Raw genomic sequence first — 7,041 nt, forward strand, 5'->3', positions numbered from 1 at the left:
GCCATTGTTCCTTGGCAAAGCCTAGGAAGGGAAGGGACCATGCTAACGTGGATTTTTGTTGATCAACAAGTGAATTGAAAGGTTGTGGTCAATCGACATGCTGCAAGCAACTACTTTGGTGCATTTGTTTGAGATTTTCATGTTCACTACCTTCGTGCCCTCATTTAAGGAAAGTGGGAACATAATCAGATATTTAGAGTCAAAATTACAGGATCGCAAGTAGCTCACTAGTGGAGCAAGACACTACATTGCTGCATAGGCCTCATGTGCCGGTTGTAGAGGGGGTGAAGATTGTTTGTGAAAAATTGTAGGCTTGGAAGTCGAATGATACAACTCTTGTACTATTTACACATGTCAAATTGTAGTGACGAGTGAGAACCACACGCAGCTTTGACTGGCGTGTGCAACTCGCATGAGGCTCCATTTTGGATACCATTTGGTGAGGTTGTAAATCGACAACTTTTGAATTTACTGGTGGGATGTGTATATTACTTGAGTGGTCGGAAAATGATAAATGTGACATTTAAGAACTAGAAAGAAATAAAAACGAGAAAAAAACAAACGAAAAACAAACCAGGTTACGAATATAATAGGAGAGGAAAGGGAGGAGTCCTTCCCTTGTATGTGTATTTTCTTGTTTTTGTTAGAGAGAATGGAGACTTTTCTTTTTGAGAGAGAGAGATCAAAAGAGGATTTTGTTTAATCTTATATATATTAAATTTGAAGTATGTTGCATGAAGAGTTCTAAAGATTTTTAGAAAGCTATAGAAAGTTCAATCAAAATGTATTTTAATACCAAAATAATTTTCCATCTTTCAAAACATCTTTTACCAACAACTTCAGTTTTGTTGTTAGAAAACCCAACAACCGGAAGTAGTCGTTCAATTAAGAATAATGCTATATATAGTCGTAAATTATGAAAGTACCATGCAATCATTTTAAAAAATAATGAAATTTATTAATATAAAATTAGCTTCTTCTGTTTTTTTCATGTAAGCTCTCTATATTTATTCACTTTTTACAAATAGATTGCAATACGAAAAATACTTTAACCACAAAAAAATTATACAAAAGTAAACCTACAAATTGATGTGATTTGATGTAGTACATTAGATTGTAAAGTTATTTTTATTATAAAATAGATCTAACAGATTCTATAAAACCACATCAGTTCATAAGTTTATTTTATGTAATCTCTTTGTATCTATAAAAGTTTTCTTATAAGACATTTGCATATTCTATAATTACAAATATCATTTCTCTTTTATTTATCCTGTGCATCTCTTCCTTGCTCCCTTGGACGTATCAAGTCTTGATTAATTGACACATAAAGTCTAGATCGCGTTGCAATTTGACTTTAATTGTGAATTTCTTTCAAACTCAATGATTTAATTGTGAAAATTAAAAATCTGGAGGACTTATTTGTTTTTCTTTTTTAAAATATCTTTTTATATTTTAGGATAATGCTAGAATGACTACCAAATATGCACACTAATATAAATGAGTATTTTTAATTGTTTTTCTTTAAGTATTTTTTAAACATGCTTAACAATTAAGAAAAAAATAAAAACTATATAATATATAAATTTATTAATAGTCACTTATTTAATCTTAAAAAAAAATAAAATAATTAAATACATTTAATATACATATTTCACAATCATACAATCATTTTCTAAAAATAAAACAATAACAGCAGTGAGGCTCTTATCTGTGGATGATATTGATCTCAGAGTAGATGATTGATTAATGAGCGAACCAACTCGCTCTGGCAAAGTCAAAAGTAAATTACTGAAATCTTTGATATATTGAAGGGGTGTTGGCAAATTTTAGACCAACTACAATGCGTGATTACAGTAAGTTTCAACTCAAAAATAACTCCACGGGAGCTAACGTTTATTCTGTCTCTAAATATATTTTCTCCACCTTTTTTCTAAAAACTTCAAACCAAAATTTTGAAATCTGTTTCGGAGACCATTCCGATTGAAGCACTGGAACAAAATATTTCGGTACCGATACATTTCGGTGTACCGTTTCGGGATTAATTATATATTATATATGAATATTTATATGTATATATAAACTAACAATTAATCAAATAAATACATATATATGTAAGTGTGTATCATGTATATGTGTATATATATAGAAGAATTAAAGATTTATAAAATGAATATATATTGGAAAAAATCACAAACCTGAGTTGAGACAAAAATAAAGGAAAAAATTAAAGAATAGACAGATTATTAAAAGTAATAATACTTTTAGTGCATGGAAATGGGTATTTGAATTCTAAAAGTATAATTTTATCCATTATTTTTTAACTTATTTACAAGAGAACCATTTTTTTAATTTGAATTTTAATTTCAGATCGGAATTACTATTATGGCCGGAATACCGGAATTCGGCCAGAATTTGACCGGAACGGCCAGAATTTGATCCGAAACGGAATAGATACCTACTCCATTCCGGTCACTATTTCGGCACGAAAAATTCCGGTCATTCCAATCAGAACGGAACGGTTTTTAAAACTTTGCTTTAAACCCCTCTTTCTAGTTTGGGGAGGGAGGAGCTGCTCCTCCACCCTCTACGTACTCTCCTCCTCTGCATGTTCATAGTGGTTTATCCTTGTATTTTTGCACTTTTTTCTCTAATAAGTCATAAAATATCCAATCTATTGCCTTCTGGCCACTGAATTTGTACATGCGCCACTCCATCGTACTTCCATATATCGATCAACAAGAAGGGTTAACAATAGTTATGTTTGACGTTTGACGTTGGGACTTAAATGACTACATGCGCTGCACCGGCAACTTCCTTGGCTTAAGATATTCAAATTGCTACAACTCTGCCCCTTTCCCACCGGCGCATGGGCCCATGCGTTGGTACAGTAGCATTTCTCTATGGTCTTATTTTCCCTGAATGAGAGAATATAGAGGCAGTGGAAATGGAGACCTTCTACATGCTACAAAATACACAAGAATAGTCGATTGCGACGTCTTTCTTTTAGTTGTGGTTTAATGCCGCAACCAATCAATACACTTGTTGAATCAATTCAAACTACTTTTTGTGGTCCCCTCGTATGGTTCATTGTAATTGAGTTTTTGTGTGAGGCACCACAACCCCCTCCTCTTGTATCTCTGTTTTGCATACGGAGAGTCCTTGTTCCTTCTAAGATGAAAGAACTTGACTATGTTGGACTCTAGATTTTTTATTTTTTAATCATTTTTAAACTTTAAACCATAGAATTTGAAAAGAAACCCTAGATGATTTTGATTTAAAAAATACATAAAATCATGCAAATACCCTCTTTCTTTCTAAGAAGCAGTAACCTGACTTCGTTGGGCTTAGTGGATTAAGATCTCATTTATTTTCACATATGAGATGAGATTAGTTAAATTAAAAGTTGAAAATTTTATAAAATATTGTTAGAATATATTTTTTTAATATTATTATTGTTTTGGGATTTGAAAATATTAAATTATTTATTTTATTTTGTATAGAAATTTAAGAAAATTGTATTAATTAGATGAGACGAGGTGTGTTGTGAAAACAAACAAGACCTATAATAAATAAATAAATCATTTTCACACTTAAATAGTAGAACTTGAAAAGAAACTCTAGAAGATTTGGATCTTGAAAAAAAAAAAAATGCACAATATCCCCTTCCTTTCTCAGGTGCAAGAACTTGATTTCATTGGTATTGAAACAAAGACCAAGTCATTTTCATATGCAACAAACTTAAATTCAAAATCAGATAAAGATTCCAAAGATAACTCCAATAGCACAAATTTATCTCCTCCACCTTCTTTATCAATGGATGATGATAAGATTAGATAATATATATCTTAATTTTTTAATTTGATGGTTGTAACAAATCACATGTATAAATAAAACACCACAACTCCCAAAATGATTATGGGAAGCACACTCCAAAATCTCTTCACGGTATCAAGAGCCAATTGATCCCTACTTGCTACTATGTCCTCCTCCACCACCTCCTCCTCCATGTCTCGCCCTTTAGCCTTCCCCATTCATCCCACTCATCAGTTCACCCTTAAACTAAATCGTGACAACTACCTCTCTTGAAAGGCCCAAGTTCTTCCTTACCTATGTGGCCAAAAACTTTATTGCTTTGTTAATGGCAATCATCCTGCCCCTCCACAATTCTTACCAGCCTTGTCTCCCTCGGAAGCTCCTCTCCCAAATCCCAAGTATGAGTTATAGTTTGAACAAGATCAATTGATTTTGAGCACCTTAATCTCCTCTCTTTCAAAATCTGTTCTTACACAAGTCGTTGGTCTTGAAACCTCCTGTGATGTCTAAATAACTCTTGAGAATATGTTTTCCACTACATCTTGTGCCTGACAAATGAATACTTTATACCAACTCAGCACTTTGAAGAAAGGTAAACTCTCAATCCAATATTATTTTCAAAAAGCTAAGAGCTTTGTTGATGTGTTATCTGCTATTGGTCAACTACTTGGTGACTCTGAACTCATCTCTTATATTCTTGCTGGATTACCTACCGAATATGATCCTCTTATTACTTCTATCAACACTCGCTTGAGCCTATGCCGCTTGATGAACTTTATGGCCATTTGATCACACATGAACGTCACCTAGTGCAAATTACTGCTACTTCCGATGTTAGCCTTCCATCTGCCAATATGGCTACTCAGAATTTTTCACAAAATGGTCATGGTCCCAACAATTCAAATATGTCCTCTGGTGGCTTTAGTGGACGTAATCATGGTCAAGGTCATGGTCGCTCTAACTCCTCTTCTTCACCAACAAACTCATATGGCTCTTCTAGACTATTTTGCTAAATTTGCCTCAAAGTGGGCCACATAGCTCCTAAATGTTGGTACCAGTTTGATCAAGACTATCAAACTCTTTCACCACCTCAAGCATATGCTACTAACACCCAAGCTCCCTTAAATCAGTCATGGTATCCCGATATTGGTGCTTCTCACCATATTACATCTTAACTTGGGCAATCTGAATCTCCACACTGAAGGATACAATAGACATGATCAAGTTATGGTTGGTAATGTAAAAGGTTTGCGTATTCACCATGTTGGCTCCTCCACTCTTTTCTCTTCCTCTAAATCAAATTATGCATGTTCCTAATATAAAAAAGAATATTCTTTCTATATATCAGTTTACCAAAGACAATCATGTTTATTTTGAGTTTCCCCCTTCCTTCTTTAAGGCGAGAGTAGCAATGGTCTCTACCCATTACAGAATCTGTCTAAGCTCTCTCATTCACTTGCAGCTTTCTTCAGTGCTCGGGCTTCTCTAATTCAATGGCACAATCATCTTGGTTATCTTTCCTTACGTATTGTTCGCAATTTTTTATCTACGCATCACTTAGATGTGTTCCAAAAATCTGTCAATAATACCTGCCATTCTAAGCATTCTTGTCAACTAGGCAAGAGTAACAGCCTATATTTTCATTTGTCTACATCTATTTCTAAAGATCCATTAGATTTGCTATTTACAGATGTATGGGGTCCATCTCCCAAACCTTCTATCAATGGAAATGTTTATTACCTTTACTTTGTAGATGATTATTCAAATATATTTGGCTTTTTCCAATCTCCTTTAAATCTATTGTCTCCATTGTTTTTATCAATTTCAAAAATCAAGTTGAAAGATTTTTTGGCTGACCTATTAAAGCTATACAATCTAATTGTTGTGTGTTGGGGAAGGGGGGGGGGGGGAGGAGGGAGTGGTGAGTGGTGAGTTCCGCAAATTACATCCAGTTTTGACTTCATTTGGCATAGTACATTGTATTTCTTGTCCTCATCTTCATCAACAAAATAGTTCAATCGAACGTAAACATAGACACTTAGTGGAAACTGGTCTCACACTACTGGCTGCAACACATGTTCCTAAACAATACTGGGATGACTCCTTTACCATTGCTGCCTACCTCATAAACTGACTACCATCACCTGTCACCAACCATAAGTCTCCCATGGAACTCCTTTATAACAAAATTATGACTAAGCATATCTCCATTGATTTTCACTTTGTCCATGATCAAGTGGCTTCAAGATCCCTCTCACTTTCTTTCCTCTAAAAATCAACTAGTTGATGCATTGACTAAACCCCTGGCCCTAGCTCGTTTCTCCTCTATCCAACACAACTTCAACGTTCGCGAGCTACTGTTTAATTTGCGGGGGTGTATTGAAACAAAGACCAAGTCATCCTCATTTGCAACAAACTCAAATTCAAAACCAGATCAAGATTTCAAAGATAACTCCAACAACACAAGTTTATCTCCATCTTCTTTATCAATAGATGATGATAAGATTAGATAATATATATCTTTGTTTTTGAATTTGATTGATGTAACAAATCACATGTATATTCATCTATAAATAATACCCCACAACTCCCAAAATGATTATGGGAAGCACACTCCAAAATCTCTTCAATCAGGCTTAGTAAATTAAACAAAAAAAAAAAAAATATCTTTTCTTATTGATGGATGCATTAGAAAATCAAGCAAGTTGTAGCCGCTTTGCTAGCTACAAGGACTTGACTTAATTCATGACAAAAGGAATTGACTTCATTGCATGACTTGTTGCTATTATGAATTACTAATAAACATTAATTACAAATACATATATCCAACCTATTCCACACACACCCCCACATAATAGACCACGAATATATATATATATATATATATATATATATATCTTAGAGTCAACTATTTTGATCTCCTACATTCATAATGATACATGGTGTGTAACGCCCCATTCCCGGAAGTCCGGAGAGTTAGCTCTTATTACTTACTATCAACTTCAATATCACAACTATAAAATCCAGAAAACTCTGTAAAATCTTAATTAATTCACTCAATCTAAATATCCATGTTCCTTCATAGGGACAACAAAGAAATTTTCAATAACATAAATTAAAACTCCCTAAAGAAATTCTCAAGGATTTCCCTTTGCTTCTGACAGACAACAAGAAGCCTAATCCACCTTCGGGTTCCCAACAAACGAATTAGGGAAGCAATCAGCG

The 7,041-nt window shown here is 33.9% G+C and overlaps 1 non-coding gene across 1 annotated transcript; it reads left to right on the top strand.

Annotated features, from left to right (window-relative positions):
• Positions 1-4,479: 4,479 nt before the first annotated feature.
• On the top strand, positions 4,480-4,617 carry LOC122280248. Its single transcript, XR_006229833.1, has one exon. It is a non-coding gene; the product is annotated as a small nucleolar RNA Z247 (small nucleolar RNA).
• Positions 4,618-7,041: the final 2,424 nt, after the last annotated feature.

Source organism: Carya illinoinensis, chromosome 10, assembly GCF_018687715.1.
Source record: "Carya illinoinensis cultivar Pawnee chromosome 10, C.illinoinensisPawnee_v1, whole genome shotgun sequence".
Taxonomy (NCBI): domain Eukaryota; kingdom Viridiplantae; phylum Streptophyta; class Magnoliopsida; order Fagales; family Juglandaceae; genus Carya; species Carya illinoinensis.